This window comes from Chrysemys picta, chromosome 9 (genome assembly GCF_011386835.1).
Source record: "Chrysemys picta bellii isolate R12L10 chromosome 9, ASM1138683v2, whole genome shotgun sequence".
Taxonomy (NCBI): Eukaryota; Metazoa; Chordata; order Testudines; family Emydidae; genus Chrysemys; species Chrysemys picta.
This window is the reverse complement of record NC_088799.1, coordinates 40,270,618-40,290,742: the sequence shown is the minus strand read 5'-3', so window position 1 is coordinate 40,290,742 and position 20,125 is coordinate 40,270,618. Positions and strand designations below refer to the sequence as shown.

General features: G+C 40.0%; 1 protein-coding gene across 2 annotated transcripts in view; it reads right to left on the bottom strand.

The window, feature by feature from the left end:
- The window catches only part of SPSB4 (splA/ryanodine receptor domain and SOCS box containing 4), a 304,370-nt gene extending 287,736 nt beyond the window's left edge, over positions 1 to 16,634 (bottom strand). Inside the window, exon 1 of one of the 2 annotated variants that reach the window (XM_065558061.1) lies at positions 16,495 to 16,634. The gene's annotated coding sequence lies outside the window, so the exon portion shown is untranslated. The other variant, XM_042853572.2, reaches the window with a different exon arrangement.
- Between the last annotated feature and the right edge of the window lie 3,491 nt (positions 16,635 to 20,125).

Below are 20,125 nucleotides of genomic sequence, written 5' to 3'. Positions count from 1 at the left end.
TGGAAAAATCTTCTTTTACAATGAGTCAATTATATATAATTCTAGACAGTTTTAATACACAGCACTGAAAGTCCCCAAAAGATGAAAGAAAAATACACACAATATTGAATTACAGTCTGAAAAACTTGACAGTCAAGCATAATTGGTCTGGTTTTGAGAAATGGCCACCATTTTTGTGGGTGTAATTTTGTGACCATAATTAGTCACAAATGTAAATTATGGACCTATTCCAATGCCTGTTGAAGTCAAAAGAAAGCCTCCCATTGACTTTAATGGATTTTGGATCAGGACCCATGAACATGTAAGACTGCTTTGCAAAAAAATAGCTTGCTGTGAAAATGCTATTCTTTGCACCTGCAATTAATGACAGATACAATTTACACCCTCAGTAGCAGAGGCAGGATTGAGCTCTTTCTAAAAATCAGGCCCAATATCTGCTGAAGGTCAAGCTTCATTACCATGTTTTACAGAAATGTGGAAGACACTCCAAGTTTTTAAACTATTGATCTACAAAGATGTGTCATTAAGGGTTCATACTCACTGCGCCACCCACTCCTGGTCTATATGACCACAGCCCTACCCCTAACTTAATGGACTTCAACAGAATGAGGAGAAGGTTTGTTTTGTTTTGTGCCTTTTAAGTCATCATGATGATATAAGAGAGATCTTGGATGCACCAATTATACAGGCCATATGGTACAAAAGTTTATGAGAAACCCAGAAGGACTATCACACGAACATGAGTAAGAACTAGCATCTGAATGTAGTTCTGTTTCTTGTCCCATCTGGCTTGAAACACAAAGGCACCTTGATTTTCCTGGTAAGTGGAAACAGGAGTTTATCCTATATGTGAAATCAAACTATACAGTTTTGTTCAGCTGAATGCAGAGGAAACTGGGATAATATGATGTTTGGAGATGAGCAATTTACCTTTGGAAAAGCCACTTTCAGTAACAAACTCTGACAAGATCCCAAAGGGATCTTTTCCTTCCCAAAAGGAAGGTAATGAAGAGTCCTCTAATGATGTTGGAGAAATCTTGCAGATTTGTATTTCATCTCTGAACACAGAAGGTAAACTAATTCTTCTAAAATGGCCTGACAGCACTTTCCACCATGAAAACTCTTATCCCAGAGTTTATTTACTTGGAAATTCCCTCCTTGCCAAAACATACCATATGTTCAAGTACAGAAGAAACATACACAACTATAGTCAGAGAAAATATTTGTATGTTGCTGCAGAGGATGGAGAGATTAGGGACAGGGTTGATGGATAATGAACAGTAATATACAAAAAAAATCCATTTTGTCTTTTTTTAAAATGTTCCTGTGAACAGATTTTTAATAAGGACATTAATACTTTGGGGCCAGATTATCCTGACCCCTTGTAGATGGGAGGACACAAGGGGTCTTCCTACATTGCCTCCCACCCAGGGGCACCCCACACAAGTGCTTGAAACAACTGTAGCCTCCAGTCTACATTTTTCAGAAATGTCTATGGGACACCTGGAAAGTGCTGAACACAGGCCCTCAGAAAAAATCAGGCCTTGTGTAGGACTCCAAGATGTCAAATACAGCCAAGGCATAGACATTTTGGGGGTCTGAAAAACAGCACTGACAACTAAGTACAGTCATGGCAATTTCAATCTGCTGCTAGTTGGGAAAGCAGAGTGAAGCGCTAGAGTTTATTCATGGCAAAGGAGGACTCAGATGACAGATTGTGGAAAGGGTAGACTAGCACAAACCCTTCCGACAGACAGGAGGCACAGGGATGTGAGGAGAGGACGAATGTTTCTTCTTCATTCTCTCAGTTAGAGGGCTAGGGGAGTTTCAAATTTATTAGACATCTCTTAGCCAATGGCTGAAAATGGAACCTCATAGAAGGGTCTAGGAATTGTAGCATCCTTGCCACCAGCTGGTAGGATGGAGTATGGCTCCTCCCCACAGGTCACAACTTTCCTATCAGTCTCTGTCTAGTAGGTGTCTGGCAAATTTCCCAAGCCCTGTTCCAGATAGGTACGTAAACATGAGTTAAGGACATTCTTAGCCTAAACACCAAGTTTCCTTTCTTGTGCTATTGATTTAGGTGCCCCATGCATTTTCTGCCATAATATACATCCCATGCTAAGTTATCACATTTGCTTACTATGCCTGCCTTATCATCATCCCCCATGGCAAAGTGATAACAGCACATCTGCTTTATTAAAAATAAATACTTAACTACAGCTTTGTTATAAAATTTTACAGTTATATGAGAACATCCAATGCATTCAAAGTGTACATCAAGGTACCAGAAATTCACCCTCGTAGTCCTTTTTTTCCTAACTGCTCCACAAGTCAGCTGAACATATGTAAGGTATTTTCCCTGTCAGCAATCCTAACTAAAGTCTGTTTTGGCTTTACCCGCCTACTAACTCTCCGTAAACAAGGGCAAAAGGTGAAAGAAACAAATGATTCCCAGAGGGTACTTGGCCTCAATGTTCGTACCTGTCTGATAAATCCAGTCCAGTCTTAAATATCTTAAGACAAATAGTGGATTGGTCTCTTTCCTGTGTTCAGTCATACCTAGCTAGGGGTAAACGAACTGCTTAAGGGCTCAATTCTATAGCTTTTTTGGGGGGGGGTGAGTAGTGCATACTCCCCAAACACACCTATTGAAATCAATGGGCTAGCCACTGTGTTTTGCTCCAGCTGCATACATGAACCAGGTCTCCAAAGAATATTCCTGGTGTATGAGTGTTTCCTAGGTGATGAAGAGCAGCTGGAGTTGCTCTGTGCCACCATTTCTCACATTACCCAGTTTAGGGGGCTTGTCAGGGGACAGAAAGGGCAGGAGAGGGAACAGAATAGCATAACCAGAGTGCACTATGCTCCAGTTAGTCTTGTCTGCCACAAAAGCCCTAAGGGGCAACTGCAGATGAGCATATTTTAGAGCAGCCCAAAAACTGCTCTAATTTATGCCAGAGCCTGATCAGACCCCAGATAGCTTTAAAATAAGGGAAGGCACGAAATGGCTTTAAATTTGGATTTTCCAATTTCTGAGTCATCACATTAACACCTACTGCAGGCTCCAAAAGATATCCAAAGAAATCAATGTATGAAACTAACTCTGTTTCTATCTTCTTTGGCACCAGATTTACACAGAGTACATTTTCAATTCTGCATAAGTGACTTCAGAAAAGCAGACTTTGACTCCCTTACGGAACTGATGGGCAGGATCCCCTGGGAAGCTAATATGTGGGGGCAAGGAGCTCAGGAGAGCTGGCTGTATTTTAAAGGAGCCTTATTGAGGGCACAGGAAAAATATCCTGAAGTGCAGAAAGAATAGCAAATATGACAGACGACCAGCTTGGCTTAACAGTGTACTCTTCGGTGAGCTTAAACTCAAAAAGGAAGCTTACAAGAAGTGGAAATTTGGACAGATGACTAGGGAGGAGTATAAAAATACTGCTAGAGCATGCAGGGGTGTAATCAGGAACGTCAAGGCACAATTGGAGTTGCAGCTAGCAAGGGATGTGAAGGGCTACAAGAAGGGTTTCTACAAGTATGTTAACAAGAAGAAGGTCAGGGAAAGTGTGGGATCCTTATTGAATGGGGAAGGCAACACAGTGACAGACGATGTGGAAAAAGCTGAAGTACTCAATGCTTTTTTTGCCTCGGCCTTCACAGACAAGGTCAGCTCCCAGACTGCTGCACTGGACAACATAGTATGGGGAGGAGATGAGCAGGCCTCAGTGGTTAAAGAACAGGTTAATGACTATTTAGAAAAACTGGACGTGCATAAGTCCCTGGGTCCAGATCTAATGCATCCAAAGGTGCTGAGGGAGTTGGCTGATGTGATCGTAGAGCCATTGGCCATTATCTTTGAAAATTCGTGGCGATCGGGGGAGGTCCTGGACAATTGGAAAAAAAGCAAATATCGTGCCCATCTTTTAAAAGGGGAAGAAAGAGAACCCAGGGAACTAAAGACCAGTCAGACTCACTTCAGTCCCCGGCAAAATCATGGAGCAGGTCCTCAAGGAATCCATTTTGAAGCTCTTGCAAGAGAGGAAGGTGATCAGGAACAGTCAACATGGATTCACCAAGGGGAAGTCATGCCTGACCAACCTATTTGCCTTCTATGATGAGATAACTGGCTCTGTGGATATGGGGAAAGCGATGGATGTGATATATTTTGACTTCAGCAAAGCTTTACGGTCTCCCACAGTGTTCTTGCCAGCAAGTTAAAGAAGTATGGGATAGATGAATGGACTATAAGGTGGATAGAAAGATGGCTAAATTGTCAGGCTCAACGGGTAGTGATCAATGGCTCGATGTCTAGTTGGCAGCCGGTATCGAGCTGAGTGCCCCAGGGGTTGGTCCTGGGGCCGGTTTTGTTCAACATCTTTATTAATGATCTGGATGATGGGATTAATTGCACCCTCAGCAAGTTCGCAGATAACACTAAGCAGGGGGGAGAGGCAGATACACTGGAGGGAAGGGATAGGGTCCAGAGGGACCTAGACAAATTGGAGGATTGGGCCAAAAGAAATCTGATGAGGTTCAACAAGGACAAGTGCAGAGTTCTGCACCAGGAAGGAAGAGTCCCATACACCGCTACAGGCTGAGGACCGACTAGCTAAGCAGCAGTTCTGCAGAAAAGGACCTGGGAATTACAGCGGATGAGAAGCTAGATACAAGTCAGCAGTGAGCCCTCATTGCCAAGAAGGTTAACGGCATATTGGGCTGTATTAGTAGGAGCATTGCCAGCAAATCGAGGGAAGTGATTATTCCCTTCTATTCGGCACTGGTGAGGCCACACTTGGAGTATTGCATCCAGTTTTGGTCCTCCCACTACAGAAGGGATGTGGACAAATTGGAGAGAGTCCAGCGGAGGGCAACGAAAATGATTAGGGGGCTGGGGCACATGACTTACGAGGAGAGGCTGAGGGAACTGGGGTTATTTAGTCTGGAGAAGAGAAGAGTGAGGGGGGATTTGATAGCAGCCTTCGACTACCTGAAGGGGGGTTCCGAAGAGGATGGAGCTCGGCTGTTCTCAGTGGTGGCAGATGACAGATCAAGAAGCAATGGACTCAAGTTGCAGTGGGGGAGGTCTAGGTTGAATATTAGGAAACACTATTTCACTAGGGTGGTGGTGGAATCTCCATCCTTAGAGGTTTTTAAGGCCCGGCTTGACAAAGCCTTGGCTGGGATGATTTAGTTGGTGTTGGTCCTGCTTCGAGCAGGGGATTGGACTAGATGACCTCCTGAGATCTCTTCCAACCCTAATATTCTATGATTCAATGACGTAGGAGCCTAAGTCCCATTTTCAAAAAGTAATTTCAGCACTTAGACCCAAATCACATTGATTTCATGAATCACTTAAGCACTTTTGAAAATGTTACCTATAAAGCCTTCAGTTTTACATGATTTATCCCTCTGCTGAAAGAATCCCCAATTTCCTTCCCTGATTTGGTCTATAGACTTTTTGAAAGTGATCTCCCTGGGAGCTGCTTGTGAGATGATTGATACTTGAGGACTGAAATAGCACAATTTAAAAACGCCAGCCACCTGCAAATTACCAATAGTTTAATTCCCTTTAGAGTAATGAATCTAAGTAATTAAAAATATGGATACACTGGAAAATCCAGGTGTAAATATTTTATTATTATAGGCGCTCCTGTGAGAAGAAAGATCACTAAATAACTATATAAGGTATATGAAAATCTGATTATTTATCTTATTCTCCCAGCTGAATTGCTAAAATGATGCATTGTATCTCAGACTGGAGATAAAGTGGCAAGAGTAGGAGAGATTTTAAATTTCAAGCAGCCCCTTTTTTTCTAAACCCAAATGGTATTGTGAAGCAGTGATGAGAGGTCAGGAGCTCTGCTGGAGACCAGGTGCCAACGTTTCTCTCTGTATTTCAATCCAGTGACATGGGGGTGTGCTTATGCAGTGACAACTTGTAATTGAGCTGCCAAATAATAGAGAAAAGAAGTCAGGTAAGGTTAATTCCCCTATTTAATAGTGGTTTTTGTATTATTTGCATCAAAAATTGGGCACACTTCCCAGCCCAAATTAAGACAATTTCAGAGGTTTTATTTGCCTTTTTAAAAAATGCAATCTTGAAATAAGGATGGGAAGCATCGCAAAAGGATAAGTCAGTCAAGGGAATGGCATTTCCTCTGCCAATCCAAAGAAAAGCTGCTTTTCAAAAAGAGATAAGAAAAAGAGCAGAGAGTAAATAGCAAAGGAGAAAATGGTAGAAAGATGGACTGAACAAGTCAGATGGATGAAGATACAGAAATGCAACAAGATTTAGAGAAAGACATACATAGCATTTTTAGTTTATTTATGCTACAGGATTATAACTGTATTTGACTTCACTGGGACTGAAGAGCATGGCAGAAATCTGCTCGAGGCCCTGAATGTGCATTTTGGACTCCATTTTCATATGGTGAGCTGGGACACCACTCCAACTGAAGTCAGTAGAGCTGCATCTGACAACCAGGCCCTTGGGATTTAAGAAGAAAGGGTTTGATGAAAAAGGGTAAAGCTGTGCAAAGTGTGGTCTATGAAATGTGTATTGTGCTACCGCATCGCTCACAAAAATATGTTTGGTTCTTTTAAAAAAATATACTTTGTAATGCCTTGCTTAAACTAAAAGGAACAATATGTAGTCATCAATGAGGGGGGCCAAATGGAATAAATAAGGCCAATAACAGTGGACCAGAACATGATCTATCCATTTTGTTTCTTTTTCTTTTCCATCCTTGTTTCACCCTGCAAAGTGATTATTTTTAACTGTTAGTGATGATAAGCAGAGCTACTACTGTGGACAAGATGCCCAGTTTAAATATATATGTTAGAATCAGTTAATGCAATTAGTGAATGCTTGTCATGACAGCATATCTCTAAAGCAAATAAACCAGTATTTTTCTAACCACTATACCTTCAAATGACTACTGATGTGTCTCAGTGCTAAAGGCAGGGTTCCTGCCACAACACACCAGTGTTACTGTCCCCATCAATTCTGACATATGCTCTTTCAGTAAAACACAAACAAACAAAAAAACACTTGCATTTTCTCCCAGAAGTGCAATACCATCTGATCACAACAAATCATAAAAAGGGCCCAATGTTAATCAGCAAAAATAGAGCTGTAAAATTTGCAGTAAAACCACTTTTATTCCCTATAATGCAGTCAAATTTTACCATCTGTAAGGGAGATCTATTAATATTTCATGGTATGTAATTTCCAAAGTGCAGGTTTTATTTTCACTAATATTTTTTCCATCCTCTCTTTCTCAGTTAACTTTGAATTTTGTTTGAATGATAAGTTAATTAAGGCTACTGTAAATAAATGCACTATAATAGTACAAATTCACTAGGAGGTAATCCCACTGCACAACTGGCTCTATTTCAGAGACCCCCAGAAAATTTCCCAGTTTATGTTTAAATCTGTTTCAACTGCGAGTGCAGATTGGAGACCCATTTCTGCAGCTCTTACTCACAGTAGGCCAAACTGTCATACCTTACTCATATTGCTTAGTATCTTACTATACACATAACCCCCACTGAATTCCATAGGTCTGTTTGTGGAGTAAGATGCTACTAAGACCTTGATCCTGCAATATTTATACATATGCTTAAAGTGACACACTGTTAGTGGTCTGTGTGAATAATACCACCAAAATCAATTGGACTATTCACAGGGAGGATCAAGGCCTTAAGGGGAGTAATAGTAAGAGAAGTGAGTGTCACTTACTCTCATGAAATCAGTGTAACTATTACTCACCATTAGTAAGGATTAAATAGTCAGGTCTTGAATATGGTGCAAAAAAGATATTAAAGGCATGACAAGTTTTTGAATACTTCTATAGTAAATATAACTATCTAAATATTTCATTAAAAACTACACTAAAAGAACAGTCGCTTGCAAAGCCCAACACCCAGAATGAAAGTTACCTATGCAACTCACTGCTGCCATAATTATTTGTGGTTACCAAATTATACATGCAAAAATAGCAGATACCAATTATTAACAACCACAAATAGCTAGTACTCTCCTCTCCAACAGGTTTTTGCACCTAAGTTCTGTACAGAAAGCATCTGAAAACCAACATTTCCTAATGGTCACCAGGGAGGGTGGAACTAATTTTTTTCTCATTATTATTTACAGCAAGATACTTGAGATTAGAGGATGACATATTATACAAAGCATGAAAACCAGAAAGGATGTTTAACCCATATATGTAAAAAGCAACAGAGGGTCCTGTGGCACCTTTGAGACTAACAGAAGTACTGGGAGCATAAGCTTTCGTGGGTAAGAACCTCACTTCTTCACTTGCATCTGAAGAAGTGAGGTTCTTACCCACGAAAGCTTATGCTCCCAGTACTTCTGTTAGTCTCAAAGGTGCCACAGGACCCTCTGTTGCTTTTTACAGATTCAGACTAACACGGCTACCCCTCTGATACTTAACCCATATATGTAATTTCTCATTCAAGGTTTGTGCCTATTTCAGAACTTGGCTGCATACAAGAAAAGACAAAATAGAATAGGTGGGATTTCTCGATGATGAGTGTTTCTAATCCACCCAGTTTCCTTATGCTAGCTCTACTGAGTCACATCCTCACACTCACTGAAAAGAACAACTAAATAAAGTCTCACACCTGTTTCAGTGACAGGGGAGGAAACCCCCTTTGAAGCTATCCAGGAACAACAGTCAATAGTAATGGTAGTTCAAGATACATGTTTAATTTACATTATTAGAAAAGAGTAAACATCATCCAAACTGTAATTGAATTAATCTGGCATTTTGGATAAGGATGATTTGCATAATTGCTGTGGAAAGGACCTCTGCCCCCTGGTGTTAAACCCATTCTCCACAAACTGTGTTTTTGATCAGTTAAATCATGTTGCCTGCATTCACAGATAATAGCCTAATGGCTCATGTCCTGTGGACCCCCTCACAGGAGAAAGATTGAATTGTCCTCAAAGAAAACATGAATATGCTTGTGATATTTTTATGCAATAAGAGGGTAAAAGCCATAAACACTGGCCATGCCACGCTAGGCAGTAGAAAGTCTGATACCGAGTATAACAAGAATAATAAATGGCGTCTTTTTAAACAATAGCTGTAGGAAAGGTGTGGAAAAGGGGAGAGAGAAATGAAAAGAATCCTTAGATTTTTATAAAGAGCAAAAGAAAGCACAAGGAGAGAGGAGGGGAACCTTTTAGAGCCAGTTCATTTTTGTACTAGTTAGCTTTGGACACTACTTCTACAGGGTGTGTGTGTTTTCAAAGGGGCTATTTTTACTTGAAATATATAATACTTCTGAATACGGTGTAATGAATGTTCCAGAAATATTGTTCCATTGGAAACCTACACAAACTATGTTTTACAAATTAATACCAAAAGGTCATTTAAGATTCATTTGTCTGGGACCCATGGAAAATTTGAATCAATGCAGATTAGCCAAACAATTTTCAACACATTACTTTAATGTTATAGCTGATCAATATAGTAGTCTTAAAAGATTGGAGAATTAAATTACCACTACCCATAAAGTAATTTGCAAATGGTGATTGTTACTTAAAAAAAAAACCCTTAAACACACTAATCTGTTAAAAGGAAGAGATAAGATGGGTAACAAATGACACCATAAATAGACTGCTACTTGAACCTAGCTAAGACCTTACTCCTATCACATTAGAAAATGTAACAGAAAAGTTTATTTATTTTGCTCAGACCAGCAGTATAAATATACACAAGCTAAGAAGCACTTCTCAATGACTAAATGGCAAATATACAGCATTTTAGTTACAATTGGTTTATCTGACCCTAATTCATTCTGTTGAGGACCCAACAAACTGAAAAGTAACATCATGTGATATTAGTAGTATCGTGAAGGTATCTTTCCTCCTGCACAAAACAGAAATATAGCTTCTTTTCTGCCCCCCATGCACTACCACACTCAGTGCTCACCCCTGAGACAGGGAAAATGAAGAGAAGCAGAGATACCAGCTCAGACTAGATTAGCAGTCTTCTGAGGATGGTGACAAGCTGCCGGAGCAGCCTAGAGACTAGGCACTCATAGCACTGCCTATAAGCAAAGCGACTGTGAAATCAACCTGACGATGTGTCGAGAGGAAAAGGCCACATGGCAGAGAGGGAGACCTCAGCAGATGAAGAGCAGGATATCAACATGTGACAGATGCTGGAAGGGGTATCTTATCTCTGTAGCACAGCAACCTGTACTGCAGCATGGGACTAAAGTGTGCTTCACAACACAATGGACATCACTCTGCTCTCTCTTATATTGGTTTTACATTAACCTTAGCGCCAATGACTTCCATAGAGTTACACCAAATTCACCTCATGTGCCTAAGTGAGCTGCGAGTCAGGCCCAGTGTCATCCTGGAGTGAATGTGCAGGCACGCTGGTGCAACTGAACTTCCCATGTGGTATTCATCATATAAGAATTAGCCCATTATCAAATTATATCAAATTTGAACCACATTGGTAGATCAGGGCTGACAAGAAAGGGGGTTATTAAACAGTCACATTAATTAACTGACAGAAAAATTCTCATTAATTCAATCTCAGCACCACTTTCCAATCAGCAGGGAGTTTGTTTTACAAGTGCAGTTTATACCAAATTCAAATAATCTCCATTTTGCTAAGGATTTAAGGAGCACTGCTGCTGATCCAGAGAGAGTAGTTAGCTTCAGGAGAAGCAATTATGCACAAGAGACCACTCTACACTAAATTAACTACATCCTTGAGAAGTTCTTTCCACTTGTCAGAAGTCAGGGGTGTATTTCCATGATGGATATTTCCCCCGCCTACAAAGGATTAATAGAGGATATGGATTAAGCACTCTACTCAAGATTGTGTGTTATCATCTGTCCTTCTGCAGGCTTTGATCTCCTGTATCTTCTTCACAACCCCTTTGCTAGCTAAGATTCACTTTCGCTTCCAGTTATCACGATAAGTAGTGATTATAAGCATCAGAAGAAGTTTGCATGCTTCCCACAGAGCAATATGCAACAAGGCACAGTTGGCTCATAGTAGGGATACTGACCTTTCAGAAACCTCAAGAGTATTGTTGAAATACAAATAAACAACAGACGAATGAAATGGCTTCAGACCTTTATCTCAAAATTGAAAGTATGCAGACTCAACAAGTAAGCCTCCTTTCAGGGTAACAAGGAAGCACCTTTGGCACATAATTGATAAGTTCTGTGCTCATTTTGCACCCCAGATGTTTCAAATGTATTTGCAGACTATAAAGCTGCTTTTTCACTAGTGTTCTGTGACCAGACCCATTTCTTACCATGTTTTAAAAGACCAATTTATAAATAGAAAATAAAAGATTCCTACCAAGACATTGCACCTATTGGTTTAAGATCCCTATAACAGAACATACCAAAAAACAAAAATGTACAATTAACACTAAACAGCTGCTAAAGTACATTGGAACAAGTGTTTTCGAAAAATGCCTACTACAGCGTTTGTTCTTTGTTGGAGCTTGGCACAATAGCCAAATGAAACAACAAAGCTTGAAAATTAGAAGTCAAAAAAAGGAAATTAAAAGTTTACCTATTTTAAAGTTTAATTTTTTGAAATACTTTTGAAAGTTCCTGATTTTTTTAAAGGAATATTTAATTGAAATTTGTAGTGCTAGGGCCAAATGATGCTCTCAGATATCTACACATGTGTAAATCCAGAATCAATTCATTTATGTCAGTGTAGTGACTCTGGATTTACCTTTGGGTATATTAGAGCAAAATCTGGCCAATGGTCCATAATGTAGACCCACTGGGCCAAATTCTCTTCCCAGAGTAATAGAAATCAGGAGCAACTTCACTGAAGTAAATGACATTAAATCAGTATAAAACTGTTATGACTGAATGGAGAATCAGGCTCATTGTTTTTGTCATTTAAAAACTAAACAAACATCTAAGCTACATGTTAAGTAAATGCCTAGTACACAAGGACTATATGTCATAGAAATATACAATCTGTGTCAGGAGCTCTAAAATGTAATTTAAAGTATTATAATCTCTATGGTGAATGCATATTAACAGCTCTGAAAGAGCCCTCATAAACTCCAGCAGACAAATGGAACCTCACATATACATGGCATACTTTATATGAAGACACAGAAAAATTGTGCTCAAATATTAAGGATCTAATTTAAAATTACACTTGGAGTCTAAATTTCCTAGCACAAGGTCTTAACACTAGTGTACAGTGCACTAACTCAGGAGCTCCTGATCTATCCAGTGCAAAAGGATTAAATCCAAAAAACAACAATACAAGTTGTTTGCCACTTATACACTTTTTCCAAAGAAAACCCCCCAGGGCCTCTGCCAATCTGCCCTGGAGGAAAATACCTTCCCGACCCCAAATATGGCGATCAGCTAAACCCTGAGCATGTGGACAAGACTCACCAGCCAGACACCCAGGAAACAATTCTCTGTAGTAACTCAGATCCCACCCCATCTAGTGTCCCATCAAAGGCCATTGGGCATATTTACCGCTAATAGTCAAAGATGAATTAATTGCCAAAATTAGGCTATCCCATCATACCATCCCTTCCATAAATTTATCAAATTTAGTCTTGAAGCCAGATATGTCTTTTGCCTCCACTGCTCCTCTTGGAAGGCTATTGCAGAACTTCACTCCTCTGATGGTTAGAAACCTTTGTCTAATTTCAAGTCTAAACTTCCTGATGGCTGGATGAGACATGGATTATGAAAAACCAGTCAGCAAGAATGGAATTTTTGGAGGGGTAAAATCCCAGTCCCATACAAGGATTCAATGAGATTTTAATCCCTGGAACCTGAACTACTACAAAAAAAAGCATTTATTACCAAACTTTTCTCACCAGTTTCAGTATCTGCAACAGGCATCAAGATATCACATATGAAACCTATTCACAGAAGACTAAAAAGTTACACTGGTCTAATATCTGGGACTTCCTTTATCTGATGCTGAACAAGTTCCAAAAAGACAGAGAGACAGATGCACTACTGACTTTTTAACTGCTGATAACTCATGTACACTCAAATCTAGAAACAAATGCATTATTATAATGGGATAGCTAAAATTCCCTTCATTTAAAGGACTCTCATCCTTGCTCATACTGAATGATAAATAAGAATGAAACAATCTTTTTTTCAAAAAAGAGATAGAGTTTTTAACATAATAATTGACAGAAGCGATAAGAAATCCTTTCTACAAAGGCATAATCCTTTAGGATTTCTGATATTACTGCTAACCAGCGATTACAATGACATCTATGGATACTTTCCTACAGAGGATTACAAAGGATGATATAGTCAGAAATTATGTGGGACTTGCTCCTTTGCACCATGGAAATTCTTCCAGAGAGCAGAGTCAGGGACAACATTGCCATCCACAGGCAGCTGTGATGAGGCAGGGGACTTCAAAAGATGCTCCTTGCCTTTCGTAGATCCACCAAGATCTCCATGGATCTCAGAGATCAACTGGAGTATGAGCCTGAATCTTCTCTGGGGATGGGGAATAATCCACATAGTGAAGCAGAGGGTGAGCCCTCTGTTTTTACAGTGACATTTTTGCCTTGATCCCTATTTGTCACAGTGTGTAATTCTCCACACCTTTTTAATAATGCCATTTTGGTTTTTTAAAATATTTTATTCTTCCGTCTTTATGATGCTTTCATTGACTGTTTTAATGAGTGTATCAAGGTGGAAGAGGTGCTGGACGAGAACACTTTATGAATTAAATTGTAAGATGAGTTTAAACAAATCAACAAAAACATCACAACCACAACATGCCCCTTTGGTACTTTTAGTTTTCTTCTTACGGACTATGGAGAAAAGAGAGAGAGTATTATTTTGACATGTGCTTTAATATTAAGCAGACACATATTACTAGGTATAGCAGTTATTGCTGACCACGGGCTTTAACTACTGTTACTGTAAACACGTCACCTGTGATATTATGAAACAGTAGCACACAACTTCCTGATTAGCATCATTTAAATAACTCAGTTCAGCATTCAGTATTTCCTTAGGCAATTCTGTACTTACTACAGAGAGCTTACATGTCACTTTAGTGCTTTGGTCCTACCATTTTCAGTCTTGATTAGCATCAAGACACAGAATTAGTGACCCTCATGGCTGCTTTGGATACAGTAGACACTGTTACATAACATGTGGAATGTAACAACTGGAGGGGGAAATCATCTGTGGAAAGAGTACAATTAAGAACCAAGTTAATGAGCCCTGTCAAAAGTTTTAGCCCCAAATTTTGATTTAACTTAAAACATGACTGGTAAGTTTTCTGAACATTATTAAATCTCTAGATTTTTTCCTAGTGGGAGGGAAGGAAACTAATAATCCACTGTTGAAAAATTCCTCATGTTGCCATAGTGCTTGTGGGACCTACAATATCTGTTTGTAGTGCTTACTCTGCAGCAACTAATAAGGGCAGGTCTACACTTAAAACGCAGCACCGGTGCACCGCTTCAGTAAAGACCTGGCCTCATACTATTCCCAGAGCTGTGCTAACATAATCAATGATGTTGTATAAACATATTTTGGTATGAGATACCTTGCTTATTCATTTTCATTCAGAAAACAGAAAATAAAATATTTCCTTTAGTAACTAAGTGGTATAAAGAAAAATGTAAGCTAATTAATCATCATCATAATACCAAGCTCTGATGTAGCATTTTTCATCAGTAGATCTCAAAGCACTTTACAAAGGAAGTCAGTATCATTATCCTATTTTATAGATAAGGAAACTGATGTTCAGAGAACTGGAGTTTCTTGCCCAAGGTCTCCCAGCAGACCAGTGTCAAGTCTCCTCAGTCCCAGTCCAGTGCTCTGTCCACTAGGCCATACTGCTCGGAAGAGAAATCAAGAATCCTGTCTTAGAAATAAACAGTAGAAAAATACATACATTTTATAAAAATATTTGGCAATTTCCCAGTATATGCCCATTGACTAGTAAAACATATTTTATAGGTAGTTGATTCCCCTTGGATAGTCCAGCTTAAGATGCAACATACTACCACAAATTCTTGAGTAAGTATCCAAAGTATCCAAACATTACTTATATTGGAGTAAACTAGAGCAATTTCTTTATGGTCAGTTACATTAATTGAACCTCAGTCCAAGGATCCTGAGTTGTTACCTACCCTTTTCTAATTATGCCTCTTCATGTCAATAACATACCAGAGTAGAAACCAAAGTTTCTGATTCAAATAATGGCTCAGAACAGTGGAGGAAAATTATTTCATTCCTCCCCCACCCCCTCAAATCTCTTGCGATTACCATCATCCACCTTTTCCCAGGGTGGAATTTAAAGTCCCTGTAGTTCCTACATTAAAGTACCTGATAGCAGCATAGAAACATTTTCCTTTTAGGAATCCTCTTGTTTTAAAAAGTCAAGAGTCACACTGACCACTGTATCCTAGCAAGAACGACCGTGAAAGTCCGAGTAAATGTGTACTATTGGTGTGGTAATTTCCTTTGGAGACATTATTATTTACATAGTATTGAAACACAATGTGTTAAAACTGCAAGGCTGCCTTCACTTAAAAACAGAGATCATCATGCTTCATGTTAATGTTTTTTGAGCTTTTCTTTCCCCCTCATAACTACCTAAAAACCTGCAGAGAGAATGGGCTATTTTCCCTCAAATTCCATAACATGACTCGACATATACACTGAAAGGGAAAGAAAAGAAACCCTCAGATGCAGCTTCTGACCCAAGGCAACGTGTCAGGAACAGTCAGGGCTGTGCAATGAGCCGGGAAGGTGCAGCAGGCTGCCCATGTTACCCTCACCACATCCCGGCCGCGCTGCAGGGAACAAGCTACCGCCTCACCCAACATTACTGGGGGCTCCCGGATTGTCGTGCCTGAGCCCCCCAGGCTGCTGTGATTGCCAGTGGGTGGAATGACCCCTTTAACCACTGGCCCTTTCCTGCGTCTCCAGCTCCCTCCTCCTCTTCACCTGGGGGGCGCGGGAGCTCAATCCACCCTGGTGCAGCATACTTCAGCGGAGTTGTGACACACCAGAGATGCATCTGGCCCCGGCTCCCCACAGCTGGGAGGAGTGGGGCGGGGTGGTGTCCATACATAGAGGGGAAGCCTTGGCATAGCACATTTCCAGCAGGGTTTCGTTAAACTGGGACGACGACTATTTAAAACAGCAACAGATTGTACCGAGAGCCGGGCAGCCCCTCAGCCCCCGGGGTTACTTACCGGGCAGCCTGCCGCCGGTGATCTCAGCGCGCCGCTCCGTCCACACGAGCCAACTTCACTTGGCACCGGGGCGCCCCCCGTCCCGCGCCACCTTGCAACGCGGCGCCCTCCCCACGCCGGCGAGCGGGAGTGCGGGGCCCCGAGAGGGGCGGCTCCCCGGGAGCGGGGTGTTGCACACGCGGCGTGAGCCGCTGCCCGGCCAGCCAAGCCCCCGGCTCAGCCCCAAGCCCCAGCACCTAGACTCACCACGGCAGAGCTGAGAGCTGCTGCTCAGCCCCAAACGCTCCCCCAGGGTCCTAGCGTCAGCCCGGGAATGGAAACCGGCAGGAGTCCGGGGAGCGATGACTCTGTAGACTTGCTCTTGCCGCGCCTCAAGAGCGAGCTGCTTGTGAACGCGCTCCCCCTTCGGCATGGGACACCTTCCTTCCCCGACCTAGTCCACAAAAGCCCCTGGCCTTCAAACCCCCCCTCAGCACTACAACTGGGAATCGTCTGCAGGAAATTGCCAAGCCTCACCTGCTACGTTAGTGGGCATCGGAGACCCTCCAGATTTAGCTTCCTTATTTATTTAGAACATCATTTATTTGTAATAACAGTTAACCAGCTCCAAAGCATCTAGTTGCCCACAGAGCTGGCTTGTATAAGCAAATGTTCTCATTATTGTGTCCCTCGTCCTAACTCCCTGTTCCTTTTGGTTGTGATATCCAAAGGTTCTGTTGTTTCAAAGGAGAGTGCAGTGCCAGCTCTTCAGGGCCCACGCTGTCTTTTCCTTTGCGTTTGCACAGCACCGAGCATCGCAGACTCCTGGTCTTGATTGGTGCCTCTGGGACCCACTGTAACACTGCTCAGAAATAAAAGGGGCTTTAAGGCACAGTAGGCAGATGTAAAGGGTGTCTGCCAAACCAACACGAATTTTCCAAAATATATTTTGTACTATATCTCATTAAACTTTCAGTCAGTTCCTCCTTTTATTACTGGTTATCAAAATATTTATAAGAGGCACTGTGGTTGAGTGGTTAAAGAACAAGGTTTATTTTATTCTGTTCAGGTTCATACATTGGCCTCATTACCATGGTATCTGAATGCCCAATGTTCCATTCCTGAAAATGCCACTGCCTTTTTCTGTGTGAAATTGGGTACATTTCTTAACCTCTTAAATTTTCAATTTCTCTGTTAGCTAAATGGGGATAATAATAAATAGAAGTGTGTGAAACATTTACAGTTTAAGGCAAAGCTCTTCGAAACAGAGTTTTTATACATTTTGTCATGAACTGACTGCTTTTGCATATTTTAACTGAGGTAGGAAATAACCAAAGTTCATGCGGTTCTTCACTTTCCAGCAGGGTCAGTTCAATTCATAGTCATTAAGTCTCACTAGGGAAAAAATTAGCTACCACAACTTATCCCAATAAACTTGTCTTCATTAATATTATTTATAAATATCTAATCATTCATTCATTATAGACAGAGCTGCTAGTGATGCCTTTAGTTAAGTTTGTCTATATTGAAATTCTAGATTGTTACAAAATATAAGCTGTCTGTAAGCTATTTCTAAGTTGGGGTACCTATATACATCCATGCATACGGGTGCATATACACCCAGGGAATATCTGATTGTGTGGTACAGTATAAATGATTTTTATAATCATGGCTTTTGGCTGTATTTCTGATGGCTGCTGAAACCATGAGTCAGTTGTGCAGGCCCTTCCAAACAACAATCAACAAAACCTTTATGTATAATATATAGGATATTAATTTTAGAGAGAAACTTTTAGAAAATTAACTTTTTTTAAAAATTACTATTCTTTGTATCCCTCATCTGTAAATCCTGGCTGACTTGGTATTGTAAGTCCAATAATGCTAGCTTTGAAGGGAAGGATAAGATATACCCATTACATTTTATTAGAATGGTATAGACAGTATTTAAAATAACTTTCACATATATAACTACGTCCTGCTTTAAACTTCTAAAATTTTGCAATCCACAGTATGGGTCTAGAGAGGAAAGTATATGTGGAAAATGGAAGTATACGTGGCTTTCAAATTGTATAAAGCTCCTGTTTCTACATCTGATGAGTCATGAAGTATCAGACCTCAAGCATTTCATTGATCAAAAGCTAAATATTTCCTGTCCCAAGCCTCACCCAACTAGGGGAGAAACTCCATATTTGGAAAGGGGGAGGCTGTTTTTTTTAATGATTATTTAATTATGGTTGTTTGAAGCTTTTCCGTAGTTTGGAATGTTAGATGTCATTCTGGGGGAGATGGATTGGAGAAAAAGTAGAGAAATGAGTTGGTCATATATGCACAATAAAAGCAGTTTATTCACTGCAAATATCTGGTATATATGTAAGCAAACCATTTCTAATAATAATAATAAAAATCCTTTGCTTTTTCTATAACATCTTCTATTGGAGAATCTCAAAAGTATGAATTCTGAGGAACTCCTCCAAACATACTGCAAATTAGAATGCACAATCTGTTTATTAGCAAGACACAAAACTAACTTAAAATGGAGTTAAGATTGAGAGTACTTATCAGTTACTTAAGGGTAAAAAAAATATTACAGGGATTTTGTAATTACTCCAAAACCAAAGATTACATACCCAGAAAATTCATAGTTAAGATTACACCTCAAATAAAGCCAAACATATTGAGGTATGGAAGTGCACAGTTGAGAAACTCGAACAACCTAAATCTGCCTTGTAGTGATGTTATACAATAAACATATGATTATGATTAAGGAAGTTTAGGATTTATAGCCACAAATTATAATAATTTTATTGTTTGAAATACATTAGAATTTTTAAATATTTTTTGCCTTCATCATATACTTTAAACAGGATTTAACAATGGAGTCACTACAGGCACCTCCATATGTTTAGGCTGGACTAATAAATTTGGTTTATTGAGCTAATTTAGATAAATTTTTGGTCATGAAATCTGCATCCCTGAACTATGCATCTGATAAGTATTGATTTAAGTTATCTTCACTAGCAACTGTATGAGCATGTCCTCCTGGAAGTTCTGGACCAGATTTATAATAATATGCAAAATGTCCTGAGTAGAAACTCTCCCAGCTGAATTTATTATTGGGTTTCTGTAGCAGAAACCAAAAGAACCCAGGCCACACACCTCCTGTTACGGTCTAGCAGAAGGCAATTTCACATTGAGGCAAGTATAATGAGTAATTGGATGGGTCATTTGGGGGACTGAATCCAAATGTATCAATCTCTATTACTTCAGCTAATGAATCAGGTACATTTAACCCAATGACAGTAACAAATTCAGCATATGAACTGGGCAGCTTCCCATGGTAATACTATCATGGAACCCTGACTATACTTTAATGCTACCCCTTAGAGATCCTGGAATGGTTACTATGGCAGTACCCAAGCCTGCCAGGAGGAATCCCTAATCTGCATCAGGACTAAGTCAAGCCCTTGGATTCTTCTTGTACTATAAATACTTCCACGTTTACCTTTTTACAGACCTCTTCTGTCTGAGAGCTCAGCTGGTGCCATACATGTGCCAAAATGATACTCATAATGGTGGTCAGAGACATCGTTACAGATTTCAATACTCTGAACACTGGCATCTACTATCTAACCTCTTAATATGCAAAAATGCTGCACTGCTTAAACTACCTTCAATTTTCCTTTCCACAGTTACGGGCAACTAGGCTAAGTGACGTCATTATCCAGTCACTTAAAATGAGTCAACCTAATTCTTGATATGCACTGAGCTCTTTTGCAAAAGAAGATAGTTATTAAAACATGCAGCAGAAATACAGTATAGTAAAGTCTTATTGTTACTCTTTTTTCAATTTTATTTTACCATTTTGTATTAATTATGGCATTTAATCTTAACAAAAGAC